General features: G+C 40.2%; 1 pseudogene; it reads left to right on the top strand.

Annotated features, from left to right (window-relative positions):
- Nucleotides 1-248: 248 nt before the first annotated feature.
- LOC126071356 (guanylate-binding protein 7-like) lies at nucleotides 249-17,556 on the top strand (annotated as a pseudogene).
- The last annotated feature ends 1,125 nt before the right edge of the window (nucleotides 17,557-18,681 follow it).

Raw genomic sequence — 18,681 nt, 5'->3', positions numbered from 1 at the left:
TCACATCAGATGAGAAAGTGGTGGAAAATCACACTGCTGGGAATCATGGCCTAGCCAAGTTGACACACATTTTGGGGGAACAGAATTCGAGCCATAGCAGGAGGCTACATACTTTCCTTACAAAATGTAAAAAGCTGTTATACACATTCCACAAGGAGAAAGCTGAAATGCATGTACCTTGAATAACTGTTAGATATGACATTAGGTCTTGCATTCTATTCAGTGTCTCTTCTGGATATCAGATTACCATGGCTTCCAGACCCATCATGACGGACCCCACTTGTTTGGTAGAAAATCAGAAAGAGCAGCTGACAGTGAATCCAGAAGCATTAAAGATTCATAACGAAATTTCTCAGCCTGTGGTGTTGGTGGCCATTGCAGGGCTGTATCGTGCAAGAAAATCCTACCTGATGAACTGCCTGGCAGGACAGAAGCACGGTGAGTGTTGTCCCAGGGCAGGAACCATTAGTTTGGAACCAGTGATAAGGAAGACTGATCATGCCTCCTCTCGGGTCATATTAAGGAAGAGCCAACCTCTTCCCACTGGAAAAAAACAAAACAAACAAAAAAATACTTCTAATTCTCATCACCAAACTTACAACTTCAAACTTATCTATCCACAAAATCTGAAAAAACAAGAGTTCTTTTCCCCAGTAATAAAGTTGAGTTCTTTCAACCCTATCCAAATATCCACCCCATGAGTTCTCTGCATCCCTCCACTCTCACCTACCCAGGAACACAGCTCAGGCAATGATACTCTTTCTTTCTTCTACATCACATACACGTGATTCTCCTATATCACAGGTACATGTGATGTAGGAGAAAGAAAAAGAAGCAGAATCTCTGTATATCTAATATCTTAATAACACTAGCATTTAATTTTTTTTGCCCCATATCATAGAAAATTCGATAAATTGTACCCTCTTACTCTATTTAGTCTTTTGTAATTTGTGAAATATAACACATACATAAAAGTTCATAACACATAAGTGCACAATAAAATTAAGAAATATAAATGAGCTCCTGTATAATCAATGCTCAGGTCAAGAAGTAAAAGATTCTCAATATGCAAAAGCCCAAATCTTATGCCCTCTCACACCCTCACTAGGAATCACCAATATTTTAGTTTTCATGGGATTTCATCTCTTGATTTTTAAAGATGGTTTTACAATCTATGCATACATTTCCAAAAAAGCGGTACAGGTTGACTTGCTTGTAAACTTTATTTAAATGGAATTATATTGTATGCATTCTTTTGTGTCTTGCTTTCTGGCTCATCAAGAAGTTTATCAGACTCAGTTTATTGTATGTATCTGCAATTTATTTATTTGTACTAAATTTATAGTATGGCATTGTCTGAAGATACCACAATTTATCCATTTATTGTGGATGAACATTTTATTATATTCAGTTTTTATCTTTTATGAATAAGGTTGCCATGAATTGTTTTTTCTACTTATTAACTGTTGCTCGTATTCACAAACCACTTGTGTATAAATCCCTAGAACTGGATTTGCTGGATCACAGAATATGCGTGTCTGCAGTCATTATAGATAATATCTAACACGTTTTCAAATTTTTCATGCAATTTACATGCTTATTTGTAGTAACTGAGAATTCTCTCCAACCTTACAAAAATTTGCTACTGTAGGACTTTTAAACTTTTGCTGATCTTGTTACTGTATAAAACCAAAAACTAAAGCAGTTGCTGTCCAGTCATTTCCAACTCATAGCAATCCCATGTGTGCCAGAGTAGAATTGTGCTCCACAGGGTTTTCAATGGCTGATATTTTGGAGGAAAATTGCCAACCCTTTCTTCCAGGGTGCCTCTGGGTGGACTCAAATCCTTTGGTTAGCAGCCTAGCTCTTAACCGCCAGTTTGCTTCACTATAAGGGAGGTCGAGTACCCTTTCAAACATGTCTTTGCCTATTATATTTCCTATTTTTTGAAGTCTTTTTTTCCTAGTGGATTGTATCCTTTGGCTGTTATTGATTTTTAGAGAATTGCCCATGATCTGTCCATGAAGGCCTTGTAGACATTTTTTTTTTTTCTATTTTTCTAATACGTTGCTTCTTCTCAGTACCACTAGGGATTGAAATTCAGTCCACTAAACTCTCAGCACCACCATGCTTATCTCTCTGTCTCTGTCTATCTGTTTCTCTTCCTCCCTCTCTTCATCCCTTCCTTTCTCCTTATCTCTTTTTGTCCCTCTCATTTTCCCTGTCTCCTTCTTTCCTTTCTCCATTTCCCCTTCTAGTTTCCCAATCTCCCACTTGGCTTCTAAGGAAACAATTTGTCTTTGTTTTTATTTTAGGGGAGTTCTTGGCCAACAATAAGGAAAGGAGGAACACTTTTCCTTGCCTGACCCAAATAAATTCATAGGGATTTTTCTGATGGAGTGCAGCTCAGAACCTCAGGAGACAGATTTCAACAACACTTATTTTCTACTGGAGATAACATCAAGCAATAACCAGGTGATTTCCCAGCACTCTGCTGAGGAAGTCCCTGACCTCAAGACGTTGTAAAATTTCTGACTTGTGACTCTACCACCCCACCTATATCATGGGAAGAACAGAAAGATATTCACTCCCAGTCAATGTCCATGAGCAGGATCAGGTCACTACTTCTGTCTTCTTGGCAGTGACTTGCTCTGTTTTTTTTATAACCCTGATGACTAAGAGTATGACCTTCAATTACACCTTGCCCTTCCTCATGTGGGCCCTGGAGCAGGGCTTACTCTATATCAATTAGCAAACAAGAAAAATTATCACGATGTAGAAGAGTGCAAAGGAGCCCTGGTGGTGAAATGCTTGACTGCTAACCAAAAGGTGGGTGGTTTGAACCCACCAGCCATTCCGTAGGAGAAAGATGTGGCAGTCTGCTTCTGTAAAGATTTATGGGGTGGTTCTATTCTATCTTATACAGTTTCTGGGAGTAGGCAGTGGGAAATGGGTTTAGGAGAGTGCAGTCTAGTCCATGCTTTTATTTTCACCCCTTGGAGAAAACACAGGGTGAAGGAATAGAATGGCCTGAGCCATGCTAAACCATATTCCCCTAGGTATTTCACCATGACCAATTCTTGTCTTTGTTGAAGGAAGCATTACAAATGGCAGGTGGTCAAAATTTTATACTCCTTAAGAGGATATATCATCCACAGGCATAACCCTAAAATCCTATCACCCTGTGGGTTTAAAGCATTGGAGAGAAAATTTGGCAGGTCTGAAAAGTCTTTACTGCTTTCCCCTCTGTTATATCCCCCTCTTGAAGCAATGAACACAGAACTCATCATTTTTCTTGAAGAGGAGAGAGGAAAATACAGGGAGAATAGAGAGGATTAAATCCAATAGATGACTCGCTCAAAGAGTAATGAAAGTATTTAATGGAGAGACCATTTACAAGAGCATAAATAGGGCAACGGGACCAATGAGGGATGGACAAGCACAGAGACAGTGGTAATAGCAATAGCAGTGTAGCCATTATCATCTCTAAGACTGAAGTGTTAAGCAGAGAGTGGACAGCAGAATGTGGCAGGATGAGTTATTGGATGAGGCTGAGTGAAAGGAGCTGTGACCTGAGGTAGAGGAACAGAGCCACAGGAATATTGCGTTCCAGCAGGTTGGGGCATGAGAAAGCATATGCCTGCTTTTTGCTCTCCTGCAGTAGGTCCCGCTGGTTAAGCTCTACCAGGAGCCAGAGGCCAAGCGAGCCCTAGTGATAGAGGACATAAAGGACCATGACCTGGGGCACAGATGAGGGTGCAGAGCAGAAAAGAGTTAATCTGATAAGTGGAAAAGAGAGGTGAACAAAGACAACTAGTACATCAAAAACCTTATCTGTCATGCTGGAAATTATAATGCTTTCTCACCAGGTTATGAAACCTTGGCATGCTCTGACTCCTCCCTCTTCACTTCCTGTCACATCCTTTTCTTCTCTAGTTTGAGAAATCCTTTTATTCATTTTTCTACTACTTTCCCCCTAGTTGGCCACCTCATTACATCAGACTGTTGATCTGTGTACAGGGTCAGCGTAGCCCACAAAGAAACAGACTGGGAGTCAGGAGGCCTGTGTTAAGTTCAAGCTGTATGTTTAAGTAGCTGTGCTAACCAGTGGCAGTTCTGGGTTTCATTTTCATCATTCACAAAATGAGTGATTTAGACAAAATAATCACTGGACTTGTTCCCAGCTCTAAAATTCTAGAAGGCTCCTCACGCTTCTAGGATCTCAATTCCTAGTTACTCTTGTATTTTAATGGAAACTCTGGTGGCGTAGTGGTTAAGTGCTACGGCTGCTAACCAAAAGGTCGGCAGTTCAAATCCTCCAGGTGCGTCTTGGAAAGTCTACCGGGCAGCTCTACTCTGTCCTATAGGGTCGCTATGAATCGGAATTGACTCGAAGGCACTGGGTTTTGGTTCTTTTATTTTAATACTGCAGTGATTTTCATAAATTCTTCTTAATTTTTGATCATCCATCTCAAACTCTTAACTGACCTTCACTGTCTAACCAATCAGATCTCCTTGATTATGCATTCAGGCCCCCAAATCAAGAATTCCTCAACTATATTTCAGGCTCAGTTCTCACTACTCTCTGTTGGAACCTTGTCTCAGCAGAACTGGACTTGAGAAACTGCTCAGTGTTGTCCCTTACCATGTCAGGGTCTCCTCCAGTTCGGTGGTATTCTCTCAACATGAGACCAAATAAGGAAAAGGAAGCTCTACATAATGATAATCCAGAACAGAGTTCTCCTCTCCGCTCTCTCTCTAATTCCATGCATACATTTCATATTTTTTCATTCCTCTTGAGCATCAGATGGAAAGACATGGATTAATAGAACAAAACCAAACCCTCTGCCATCAAGTCAACTCCGACTCACAGCGGCCCTATAGGACAGAGAAGAACTACCCCATAGGGGTTCCAAGGCTGTAATGTTTATGGACGCGGACTACCACATCTTTCTCCTGTGGATGGCTGGTGGGTCGAACTTTTGACCTTTCATGTAGCAGCTAGTATTTAATAAGTGCACTACCAGGGCTCCTCAGTTTAATAGAGTTTCCATGAATTCTGTAATATGATGTGGTTTAAGTCTTTCAAGGAATAAGGTGAGCAGAGGACACAGAGTGTTTCTTGAAAAGGGACTTAATATATATAATAGTTTGATAAGTTTTCTTTGCTGAAATGGAAGAAACACCTCTCCCTGCCAGGCCCTTGCCATACTACAATTTTAATCCCTGTAGCTCCTGGGCAGTCTGGGCTATCTGCTATGACTGATGTTGCTTTCCTTTCTTCCCTGCAGGCTTCTGTCTGGGCTCCATGGGGGGGCCTGAAACCAAGGGCATCTGGACGTGGTATGTACCTCACCCTTCCAAACCCAAGCACACCCTGGTCCTTCTGACACTGAGGGACTGGGTGATATGGAAAAGGTAAGACAGACAGTCATGGAAGTCGTCCTTGCTCTTGATTTCCTACTTACCTTTTAATTTGCCACATTAATTCAACTTTTGTGACATGTTCTTATAATAAACTTAGGGATAATTAGGTTAAATTTTATTTCCTTAAACTTATTTCTTTGTATGCTCAAATATTATCGGTATATAATATACCAATATTGGTATATAATATAGATCTTCTTTTGTTTAACACTGGGATGAATAAAAATATTAATAAATACTTTATGAGCAGTTGAATTTCAGGGCTCTGTGCTAAGCATTTTGGAAACCATGGTGGCGTAGTGGTTAAGTGCTATGGCTGCTAACCAAGAGGTCAGCAGTTAGAATCCTCCAGGCGCTCCTTGGAAACTCTATGGGGCAGTTCTACTCCATTCTATAGGGTCGCTGTGAGTCGGAATTGGCTCGACGGCAGTGGGTTTTGTTTTGGTTTGGTGGTGCTAAGTGTTATAGATATAGAGTGAATAAGGAAAAGGCCCAGAGCTTGGTTGGAGACTCAACATGTGCAAAGTGTGATTAGCATCAGTTGTCATGAATCCTTGGGAAGTGAGCACCTAACCCAGACTTAAGGGTTAGGGGAAGCTATGACTCATGGGATCCTTGGGAGCTACCAGTTAAAGAATGTGGAGCTGATGATGATGGTTGGAGGTAGGAACCATGAGATTAGGGTTTCAGTGAAGTAATCTATTTAAACAACCTTCAGAAAAGCTTCAACCACATGAGGAATATTCATAACACTTTTGGTCTAAGTCTCTGGGCTTTGGAGATTAATTCTCCACTAGCTTCTCTATAAAACCATGAGCTTGACCCACCAAAAACATTGTAAATGGGATAATTTTAGGCAGTTTGTCTTTATAATATTATGTGCAATGGATCATTTCTCCTTACTTAATTTCTCCTTATTCATTACCATGAGTCTAAATTGAAAGTAACATTAGTAGATCATGGTTTTCATGACTGCCCAAAATATCAACAACAACAGCTAAAAACATGGGAAGAGTTTACCCTGAATCTTGTTTCCAGGCTTAGCTTCCACTCTGACACAGGTATCCCTGCTTCAGTCAAATGGAATAACTCGAGGATACTTCTGAATGACACGTGTGTCTAACATTTCTGACATGATTTGTGTTGGTTTTGACACCGGTATGATCCCTTTACCTCTACAAGTTCATATTCTATCAATTCTTAAAAGATTATTTGCAGTCTATTGAGCTATTTGCTTATTGCAGTCTATTGAGATCCTACCCCAGTCAGATTCTCACTTACTGACTACCTCATTATCCGACATTTCCCATTTACCACCATGGTAAAACATCTACTATCTGAATATTTTGCACATTAACAATGTACATCTGGCAATAATGAATGCTGAGGTGTGAGGTAAGAGTAATGCTGGCCGTGATGGTTATCTGTCAACTTGGCTGGGCCATGATTCTCAGTGGTTTGGCAGTCATGTAATGATGTATTTTTTTTGTTTTCTGGGTAATGATATTGTCATCCTCCATTTTGTGATCTGATATGGCCATCTTCCATTACTGCATAGTGCCAATTTGGTATAATGACCTGGCCTTTGGAACCTAACCATGTCAGTAAGTGAGGAAAGGGTGTAGTCATTTCTTGCTCTGAATCCACAGAGTTCTTATTCCTATTTATTGGCCTTATTCCTTTTTATTTTACACTGTAACTATTGGGCCACTCCTGACAGAGTATAATCTTGGTTGCATTTATACCTTTACCTCCAGAAAGTCGTCTTCTCGAGGTTAGGAACACCCATATAGGAATTTGTATTCATAAAACCAAAGAATGTGTCCAGAGTCTATGGAAGCCCAGTGAATGGTTGTTCAATTAAATGGAATAACATTCTGTCCTTAATATAGCCCTCAGCCAATTAAAAAAAAAATTGTCCACTTTTACTGAACACTTCCTTTCATATAAACTATGTGTTAAACATTTTACACATCTTGACAGTGTCATTCACTTAGTTTAAAAACTAAAGAACCTGAAGCTTTGAGAGGGATCAGTGTAAATACAAAATATGAGGTTTGAATTTAATATTATTTTTAAAACATAGATTATATTTCCTATTCAGCTATAGAACAGCTGAAGTCATGAATGCACAAATCAAATGAATGAATGAAGAGCAGACTTCTATGCTTCTGGCTCTAATGTGCTGTCTAGGCTGACGCTAAGAAGGACTCGTGGATCTTTGCACTGATTGTGCTTCTGAGCAGCACCTTTATCTACAACAGTTTGTCCGCCATCAACCACCGGGATCGGGAACAGCTATAGTATCCTTCCACAAATTCAACCGCCATGTCCACCGAGCTTCTGGGAATGGCAACTGAAACTATTTCTTTTTTCTTGGGACTCAGTTGTCAGGAGCGAGGAGGAGGGAAAACAGGGCAAAATAGAATGTTTATAAAATTTATTTCCAAGTGAGATCTGGGAATTGTGGTGTTGAATACTACTCCTTCCTTAGCTACGTTCCCAGCTATGTGACTGAACTAACGGAGCTAATCCGGGCACAATCCTCCTCCAGATCTGATGAAGTAGAGGGTTGCACTAAGTTTGTGAGTTTCTTTCCAGACTTTGTTTGGGCTGTTCGTGATTTCAGCCTGGAGCTGAAGTTAGGTGAATGCCCTATCACCGAAGATAAGTACCTGGAGAATGCCTTGAAGTTGAATCCAGGTATCAGTGCATGGCTTGGGTGGTGGAAGGTTAAGTAGGGTGTGACACATAGCAAGTGAGCCCTGTCACTCAGAATTTGAAGTCAGTATATATTTGAGACTGGATTGAGGCCCAGGAAAATGGTGATTGAGAGGAGGGTATGATTTTAGTGGGTTATAATTACCTGAAAATATCCAGTGGCCAGAGTTTAAATTCATTGTGGAAATTTAGGGCCCAATGGTAGACCAAATGATTTCAGAGCAATTGATACCATGAAAAAAATTATTTTTCAGATTACAATCAGTGCTATAACTTCTTAAGGCCCACATACCTGTGTTCCTTATTAAGTTCTCCTTCTGCTTTGAAAAAAAGAGTCCATGAAATTGGATGTTGTTAAACACAGAATCACAATGAAATCAACTGACTTAACTTTTAAAATATATTTCATATGGTATATGTTACTGAAGGAGCCCTAGTGGGGCAGGAGGCATTTCTACTCTGTTGCATGGGATTGCTATTAGTCTAAGTCAACTCAAGGGCACACAACAACAACAGCAACATATTTTTACTAACCTTGATAGTTACATACCTCAGAGAAAGATATTTATACAGTGAAACCTGTGAGAGCTAGAATGTGGCAGGACTGCCTTGTTTTTCCAGATCTTGCAAGTTTTCTGCCTTTGACAGGGTGCAATCTTACCGCTTTTCTATTGTTCGTTTTAGTGGAAAATACTTGAGTTTTCTTTCTCTCACAGGTTTCCGCTTTACACAGATTCTGGCTTTTGAAGACTTTGTTTTATATAAAAGTCAGAAAAAAAATTGAGATATCCTTTCAGAAAGACTGTCAAATCCTTTATCTTTTTCATAATATCACATACATCATTCTACATCCTTACATAATAAGTTATCATTTTCATATTATGAACTCGTTACATGGATTATAGTTAGGAGGGTGGCTAGCTGATAACATTAGAAGGAATATCCATTTTCATTTCTTCATTTCTTCAACAAACACTTATTAAAGGGCTGATATCTGCCACAGTATCTCTCTGCAAGACATGGTCAAGTCCTGTATAATGTGATGTAGAGAAGTTGTGAGGTTTCCAAATTACATATAGGTTAACCCTACTCCTTGAAGACTTTTGCAAAAAGAATACCTAAAAGTATTTATGGTGTGTATATTTTGGGGCTCCGATTTTAACCTTTTCTTTACTGCCCTGGGTATCACCTCTCCTCAGTATTTTCCTAGCCACATCTTACCCTTATATCAATCATTACTTTCTTTTTGAGCCCACATTTTATTTCTGACACAAGGGCAGTAAGATCAGAAAACACTTCTGATCAGTACTTTTTATGTGTCAGTCATTCAATAAACATTTATTAAATACTTATTCTACTGAACTCCATACACAGTCTGAGGAAACCAAACATAAGTTTGTTCACTTGGAATAGATTCTGCCATTTCCTCTTCAGAACTGCTTCCTTGGCTCTTTGCTTTACCTACAAATGGATTTTCTTTTTTTTTTTTTTTTTGCTTTGAGTAGATTGGCTCAAGGTTGATTTGCATGATTGGACAAAAGGAGATTTAAAGACGGAGAGTGCACTGGTGCAAAGATTCCTGGAAATAAAATTCGACAGATACCTTTCCTGAAGGCTGCCCCTTGATCGATTGCTCTTTTTCTAATTTAGCAGATAATGAACTCCAAATCTTAAAATCCAACCCATGTAGAGAGCGTTTCAGGCATCTCTTCCCAAAACTGAAGTGCTTTGTCTTTGACCGGCCTACCAGTGACAAAAATCTTAGTCTGTGTTGAAGAAGTGCCGGAAGATAAACTGGATTGTAATTTTCAGGTGCAAGGAAAAAAAGTCAGTTCCTATATCTTCACCTATGCAAAGACCAAGGGCCTGAGATGTGGAATCGTTGTCACTGGAAACCATGAGTCACCTTTGCCCCAAAGCATGTCTCTCTGTGGATCAGCATGTGTGCTGAAGCCTTGATTGTTCTGTGGGTTTCTCTAATTCTGTCTGCATTTGTATGTGAATGTGGAGAAGCAGACGCTCATGCCACACATAGTGGTTTATTGAGGACAAATGTATCTCAAGAAAATAATCCACTAATCATATAGACACAAACTGCTGTTAAGGAGGGAAGGTCTGTGTTGTGTAGACCAGTCCTATGGGATACAAGTGACTCATAGGGTAGAAAAGATACTTTGTAAAATTACACAAGTCAGAAAATACATAGCAGGCCATGAGTCCCTGCAATTCCATTGAGATTTTGAAAAACAATGTTAAATATAATCTATCTACAGGGCCATCTTCACAAGCATGTGACCTGTGCAGTTGTGCAGTGTCTGTGCTGAGATGTGTCCATACTTGGTTTAATGCTTTGTGTTGCCAACTTGAATTTTTTTTTTTTTCACAAAAACCTTTGTTTTCTTTTGGAACTGACCCCACAAATTATATAATTACTTTGGCTAGCTAATAAATACTTTTTATTTTATTTAAATAGGAAAATATTTTTTCCAGGAAACTGAAAAAGATACTGTGATGAATAATGCAATTTTACATAGTAATGAAATGGAGAGTCATAAAAGAAAGAATAAATAGGGGAAAAACTGATGTTACTTTAAGGAAATGGATTCATCCAAAAGGAAAAGAAGGAACAGAAAAAGGAAGAAAAGTTCACGTTGAATTTCAATGTTGACCACCAAAGTATTTTAAAGAGCAAGTGAGAACTTGATATTTTTCCCTAAATTTGTTAATTTTCTGGCTTACCCAGGGCTGGGAATTCTAGTGGAGACCCGTGTGGGTGCTGTCAACAGCGGAGCAGTGCCTTCTTTGGAGAATGCAGTGACAATGTTGACCCACTATGAGAACTTGGTGGCCGTGCAGAAGGCAGCCGATCACTACAGCAAGCAGATGGCCCAGCACGTGAGCTCCGCACAGACACACTACAGGAGCTGCTGGACGTGCACATGGCCTGCGAGAAGGAAGCCATTGCACTCTTCATGGAGCACTCCTTCAAGAATGAAAATCAGGAGTTCTAGAAACAGCTCCTGGTACTTGTCTTAGCACTTATCCTTCCTGATTCCTGTCACCCCTTTGATCCCATGCCTCATGACTTTCGTGTAGTAGAAGGAGCCTACATTGCAGAGAGTGACAGGGATCTACAGGGGTGCCATTCACTTTTGTTTTCTAAAAGATGTGTACTTCGTTTCTTATTTCTGTACACCAGATTTGTTATGAACTTAGCATTCACACTTATCAGCTCATGGTTTTTTATTTCAGAAGTTCAGCTCAGAGAGTATGGGGTCTCTGCTCAGGGTACCACAAGCTAAAATAAAGGTGTCATCTGTGCTTTGTTCTCAACTGGAGCCTCTGGGGTACCCCACTTTACCTTCATGCCAACGATGATCCATCAAATCTTTCTCTTGTCTTGAATCTCTCTGGCTTTCTTTTCTGACAACAGCTAGAAAACTCTGCTTTTAAAAATCAAAAGCCCATTGCCATCTAGGCGATTCTGACTCACAGCGACCGTATAGAACAGAGTAGAACTGCCTGATAAGGTTTCCAAGGAGCAGCTGGTGGATTTGAACTGCCAACATTTTAGTTAGCACCTGAGCTCTTAATCACACTCAAATCCTGATTGAGAGAATTCACGAATGGTTCCAAAGTCTGCTCAGAGTGCATTTAAGTCATTGCCATGTGAGTTGCTTTCTCATGTTTACATTTTCATCCACTGCATTGTTAAAAAAAAAAAAGTTGCCTTCGAGTCAGTTCTGACTCATAGTGACCGTATAGTTTGCCATTGTTGGATCACTGTTAACCACACTATACAGCTAAAGAAACCATAGAGTTCATGTCGTCCACTCCCACCATTTATATATGTTGAATTTGACCGATGTCTAACAAATCTCCTGGCTCCACTCTGAGGCTGTCAGACTGCTTCTTCCAAGAGAACCACAGTCGGACCATCCTCTCTAACAGCTTCTTTCTATGGCGTTTCTCTACATTTTCCTGCAGTGCACCATAGAGGAAAAGAAGGAAGACTTTGTGCAGCAGAATGAAGAAGCATCTGAGAAATACTGTCAGGCTGAGCTTAATCAGCTTTTAGAGCCCCCGATGGAAAGTATTTCGAGAGGAACTTTCTCTGTTCCTGGAGGACACAGTCTCTACTTAGACCTAAAAAAAAACGTTGAACAGGACTATGAACGAGTGCCCAGGAAAGGAGTTAAAGTGAGGAATAAGGCAGAGGAGGGAAGGTCAGCAGAGTTGAGGCAGGAGGCCTTTGTCCTACTGGAAATCTCAGACCACAGCACCAGCAGTGGGGAGAAAGCATAGCATGGTGATTTCTAGACATTTTTAGTTTTATATCCACAATTAATTAGAAACTCTTGAAGAAACCACATATATTTATCTCCAAAGAAAGGAATTAGAATCAAGAATCCAGATGACATGAAACACTTCGTTTTTCAAACAATGCGATTATTTTGTGCTAAGCGCCAAAAACCAAACCAGCTGCCATCAGGTGGATCCAGCTTGTGGCGACCCCGTGTGGGTCAGAGGAGAGCTGCTCCGTAGGGTCTTCAACAGCTGTGATCTTTCAGAAGCACATCACCAGGCCTTTCTTCTGAGCCACCTCTGGGTGGGTTTGAACCACCAATCTTTTGGTTAGTAGTTGAGTGCTTAACTGTTTGTGCCACCCAGGGACTGCACACTAAGTATGGGAGATATAATATTAAAGAAATGATCATTGTTCTCAAGAAGCTCATGATCATTTTGAGACAGAGAAATAAATAGTCAGTTGGGTCTGGTGTGGTAGGGGTCATCATAATGTTATGCACAGATAGTAACAAGGATGATGATGAGGATTATAATGGCTAGCACGTACCGAGCACTCATTTCTTAGACCAGGCATGGTCTTGGAGGTTTTGTTGGATTATAACTTAATCCTCAGAATTATATTATTCTCACTTTATGTGTACATCTACATATATATACACACACACATATATAAAATACATGTACCATAATATAATATACACTGTATAAAGACCTGGCGATCTGTTTCCGTAAAGATTACAGCTTAGAAAATCTTATGGCGGGACAGTTCTACTCTGTCACATGGGGTCGCTGTGAGTCAGAATCGACTCAAGGACACCTAACAACAACAACATAATCATAGTGTCACTACTACGATCCACGTTATACAGTTGAGAAATATGATATACAGAGAAGTTTTTAAGTTGCTGAATGTCACACAGAAAGCAAGTGATAGAGCTAGTAGGGCAGCTCAGTGTACTTGGCATCTATTCCAAACTGGGAATGCATCCTAGGAAAGCCCCCTGCAAGAAGAGATAGGCGATACAAGTTGAAGTATTGACAGACATTATCCTAGTTAAGAAAGTATAAAACAGCATCCAAGCAGAAGAAAAAGAATGTGCAAATATGTGAAAACAGCATATGTTATGTGTTTGTAGAACTGCGTACTGCAGGAGCACACAAGGCTGGTTGGCTCTTACCTGGGTGGGTGGTGGGCAGCATCACTGGTGAAGGAGGCTGGAGATTTAGGAAGAAGGCTGTGATGGAGGGTTTTTCATGTCCTCCAAATGAGCTTAGAATTTATACTGTGGTCGCAGAAAGAAAGAAAGTTCTGGGGGATCCTAAGCAAGTTTTAAACTATTTATGGTCAGATTTGAGGTTTTATGGAACACAAATTCCCCATTAAGAAACTAGATCTCTGCTGCCTGCCATGTCTTTGATCCTTCTTGTTTCTCAGGCAAGTGAGGTCCTCAACACATTCCCACTGCCAGAAGGCAATAGAGGACTCCATCTTGCAGTCAGCCAGAGCCCTCACAGCTGGAGAGAAGGCCATAGCATGTATAGAGGCAGTGCTCAGCCCACAGCCAGGTGGGAAGGCTCCTGCAGTGCCCTCTGGGGGACCTGAGAGGAAGATCTTCTGAAACAACGAGCTTCCTCTCTCCTATGGAATACACAGTCTGCTGAGTCTGAAAATAACAAGAGGGAGTTGTGGTTTTATGTCCAGCCAGATAAGTAGGGTGTATCCCATCGCATTCTGAAGAGTATCTTTGATGGTATAGATACGGGGGTAGTTCAGAGAGTTGGACTCTCCCTTTTTCAAAGTCAGTTTGATCTCTGAGCACAAGAGGGTAGAGCTCAGGCCTGACCTGTTGTTTTCTTCCCTCTCTACAACATTTGTGGAACAGTGGAGCGGGCCAAGCTGGAGGCAGTTGAGAAGGAAATGAGCACTGAAACAGGAAGAGAAGGAGCTACAACAAAAGATGGAGGCTCTAGAGAGGAGCTTCATAGAAAACATGGAACAATTGAAAGAGAAAATGAAGTGAGACATAGAAAACATTCTGAGAGAGCAGAAAATGATGCTGGAGCATGAACAATGGACAATGCCATGGTACCTAAAGAAGGGAAGGGTCAAAATTTGAAGCAAAAACATGGTCTCAGAGGGAAACACATAAGGCATTTGGTTTACTAAAACATGAAATTCATCTGAATCCTACTGAAGTCCTTAAATCCCCAAGTCTCCAGCAACTCATTTAGTGTTAGGCTCTGGAGAGGGCAAATAACATCCCCCAGAGCATGGGCTGCCATTCGTTGTGATTATAGAGTAACATCACTGTGCTCCTGTCGGATGTGACCTTAGTCCTATGGTCCTTAGGATTCCTGGTACAACATCAAACCGTCAAAGAGACCTGAAATAGATCCATCAGGCCTCGAAAGGTTAGATTTGGCTTGATATGAAATAAAGTGTGCAAAAGCTCTGATACTTGCTATATTTGTTTCCAAATCTCCCTGAGTCACCCTGTACAACCGTTGTCATGACATGGATGCTGAAAAGCAGTTTTCTGTACAAGGTCAGCAGTTCCCATCATTTGTCAGATGTGTGTGACCATGCTCCCTCAGTTGGAAGTGAGAATTAATTCTCATCAAAGGTACATTCCCTCACAAAGGGCATCCTATGGGCTGGAAAGCATTATAACTTAGCCATAATGCTCCCCACTCTCAGTGAGATGGTGGTGAGGGAATTTTAGGAAGGTTGCAACCATGGACACTATCAATATACAGGTTCAAACGTGTGAAGAGACTGGAATAACTCATCCAAGAGCTCTCTAAGGTGGTAGGGGAATAGACACACATGCTTAAATGAAATTGTTAAATGCGAAACCATGACTCTTGATAATTGTATTTTTTAAAAGATACTCTTTTCCCTTTATAGGTCCCAGAAGACCTGCTTAGAGAAGGTTTTTGAAAATAAATCTGAGGAATTAAATAAAGAGGTACATCAACTAAAAAAGAGATTGAAACAAGTTATCAACAAATGCTCAGTATTTTTAAAGATCGTTGTGGAAACTGGCAAAATGTTTACAGCAGCACTAATTGGTGCTGGTTTTCCTAGACTCCTCAGGGCAGGGATGGCACTTAGCTCACATATTAGATAGGTTGAAATTCCTTTTAGAGAAATTATAAAATGAGGCTTCTTTTTTTTTTTAATTTTTATTGTGCTTTAAGTGGAAGTTTACAGATCAAGTCAGTCTCTCATACAAAAATTTATATACACCTTGCTATATACTCCTAGTTGCTCTCCCCCCAAAAAGACAGCACACTCCTTCACGCCACCCTCTATTTTCTGACAGCTTCTGTCCCCCTCTGACTTCTCATCTCCTCTCCAGAGAGGAGCTGCCCACATAGTCTCATGTGTCTGCTTGACCCAAGAAGCTCACTCCTCACTAGTATCATTTTCTATCCTATAGTCCAGTCCAATCCCTCTCTGAAGAATTGGCTTTGAAAATGGTTCCTGTCTTGGGCTAACAGAAGGTCTGGGGACCATGACCTCCAGGGTCCTTCTAGACTCAGTCAGAAAGTTAAGTCTGGTATTTTTATGAGAATTTGGGGTCTGCATCCCACTGGTCTCCTGCTCCCTCAGGGGTTCTCTGTTTCGTTCCCTACCGGGCACCATCTAGTTCTTCTGGTCTCAAGCTGATGTAGTCTCTGGTTTATGTGGCCCGTTCTGTCTCTTGGGCTCATAATTACCTTGTGTCCTTGGTGTTCTTCATTCTCCTTTGCTCCAGGTGGGTTGAGACCAATTGATGCATCTTAGATGGCCACTTGCTAGCGTTTAAGACCCCAGATGCCATGTCCAAAGTGAGATGCAGAATGTTTTCTTAATAGATTTTATTATGCCAATTGATCTAGATGTCTCCTGAAACCATAGCCCGCAAACCCCCGTCCCTGCTACGCTGGCCTTTGGAGCTTTCGGTTTATTCAGGAAACTTCTTTGCTTTTGGTTTAGTCCAGTTGTGCTGACCTCACCTGTATTGTGTGTCGTCTTTCCCTTCACCTAAAATAGTTCTGGTCTACTATCTAATTAGTGAATACTCCTCTCCCTCCCTCCCTCCCCTCTCTTGTAACCATCAAACAATATTTTCTTCTCTGTTTAAACTACTTCTTGAGTTCTTATAATAATGGTTAGAATGAGGCTTCTTTTTGCTAATAGCACAATACGGTGGCTCCTTTTAAATAAATCTATGTCATCCTAGTTTCAGTCTAGAAAAGTTTAGAAGTAAAGATTGCCAAAGTTTGTGTTCTTCAAACTAAATTTTGATTTAATTAATTAAGAAATGGGAAACAAGTTGAAGATAATGAAATTATTCATGGAAAAGATACAGGCAAAGCAAAAACACAAATGGAAAGGTGAGGAAAATATTGGAGTTTATATTACACACATGGAGAAAATTTCTTTAGGCTCCTATGATTTCTTAAAAATCAGTAGTAAAAAAACAACAGAAAAACTAAAAAACCAAACTCTTTGCCACCAAGTCTATTCCAATTCATAACAACACTGTAGGACACAGTAGAACTGCCCCATAGAATTTCCAAGCAATGGCTGGTGGATTTGAACAGCCAATCTTTTGGTTAACAGCTGTAGCTCTTAACCACTGTGCAGCCAGGGCTCCAAAAAGAACAAACCCATTTTAAAAACAGGAAAATATATTGAAAGAAATTAAAGTGTTTAATTTTGCTCATAATAAAGATGTCCAGAGTAAAACTATGAGGTAACCTGTTTCACCTCTAGGGATGGCAAGGAAGAACACTTTAGTCAGGATATTGAGTTGGCAAGTGTTTGGGGAAACAGGCAACGTCTCATATTTGCCTGTGAGAGTGTAAGTCAGTGCAATTATATATCAAAATGTTAAATGCACACATGCCTTTGATTCAGCAAGTCTACATCTAGGAATTTATGTTATAAATACATTCACCCAGTAGAAAATGGCATATGTTCTAGGATATCTGTTGCAGCATTGTTGTAGTGCCAGAAGCCTGAATTAACTCTAAAGTTCTTCTGTAGGTACTAGCAATATAAATCATGGGACGTACTTACGAAGGGAGACTCTACAGACGCTAAAGTGAAAAGGGGATTGTACAAGTATGAGAAAATGTCCGAGATTTATCATAACATGAAAAATAAAAAGATGCAGAAAGTGTGTATAGTTGCTTCCACTGAATTCAGAAAATAATGAAGGTGAGCATATGCTGTTAGGTATCTCAGGGAAAATACACCATAAACTATCAGCTGTGGTTAACATTGGGGGTGGACCTGGGTAGCTGATCTGAGGAGTGGGAGGATAACTAATTTTACATTGTGTAGTTTGTGCATTTTACATTTTATACAGTATTAATTTATTACTGACTCCAAAAATAAATAGTTGCTAAAATTAAAACTGCAATAATAATACATGGAATGGGAGCATTTCTGTGACAGAATGAAAGTGTTTAGTGCTACTAGAAATAGGGTAAGTCAGCTCAACTAGAAGACTGCTCATGACAACAAGGATCTGGAGAACATGACACGAGCATACTAACTTTGTCTTCATTGTGGCCTTTCAGTAAGGCCTTGACAACCTAATGCCTAATAAATTTTCAGATATAAAATCTGGGATTTTCCTGGAGTGGCCTTTAAATTCAATCCCTTAAATTACAACATTGGTGAATTAAAAGCAGAATTTGTTTCCAGGGTCTACTTAACTGTTTAGGAATTTCTGTAGAGTGCTCTAGACTGTGCTGCAGCTAAAGGAGCTCCTTGTGACTCCACAAACTGGGCATGTTACCTCCTAACTCTGCGCCTTTTCACACAGTATACAGACATCTTAAAACAACTTTGCTTCCTCAGCCTGTATCCTTTACTAATTTCTGTTCCTCCATACCAGAAACCAAACACGTTGCCATCCAGTCGATTCATAGTGACCCTAGAGGACAGTATAGAACTGCCCCATAGGCTTTCCAAGGAGTGGTTGGTGGATTTAAACTGTCAACTTTTTGGTTAGCAGCTGAGCTCTTAAACACTGCACCACCAACATTCTTCTCCATTCCTCCATAAGGAGTCCTCTTTCCTGACTTCCTAAGACTCAATATGGTGTCCCTCTGTGTTGCCATTGTGCTATGATGTCACTTCTACCATAGAAATTTGTATATAATTACAAAAATCGATATTATCTATTTAGAGCTGTCTTTACTTCCACCATTTGATCCCTTGGT

This window comes from Elephas maximus, chromosome 3 (genome assembly GCF_024166365.1).
Source record: "Elephas maximus indicus isolate mEleMax1 chromosome 3, mEleMax1 primary haplotype, whole genome shotgun sequence".
NCBI classification, from domain to species: domain Eukaryota; kingdom Metazoa; phylum Chordata; class Mammalia; order Proboscidea; family Elephantidae; genus Elephas; species Elephas maximus.
This window is presented reverse-complemented; position numbering and strand designations above follow the sequence as displayed.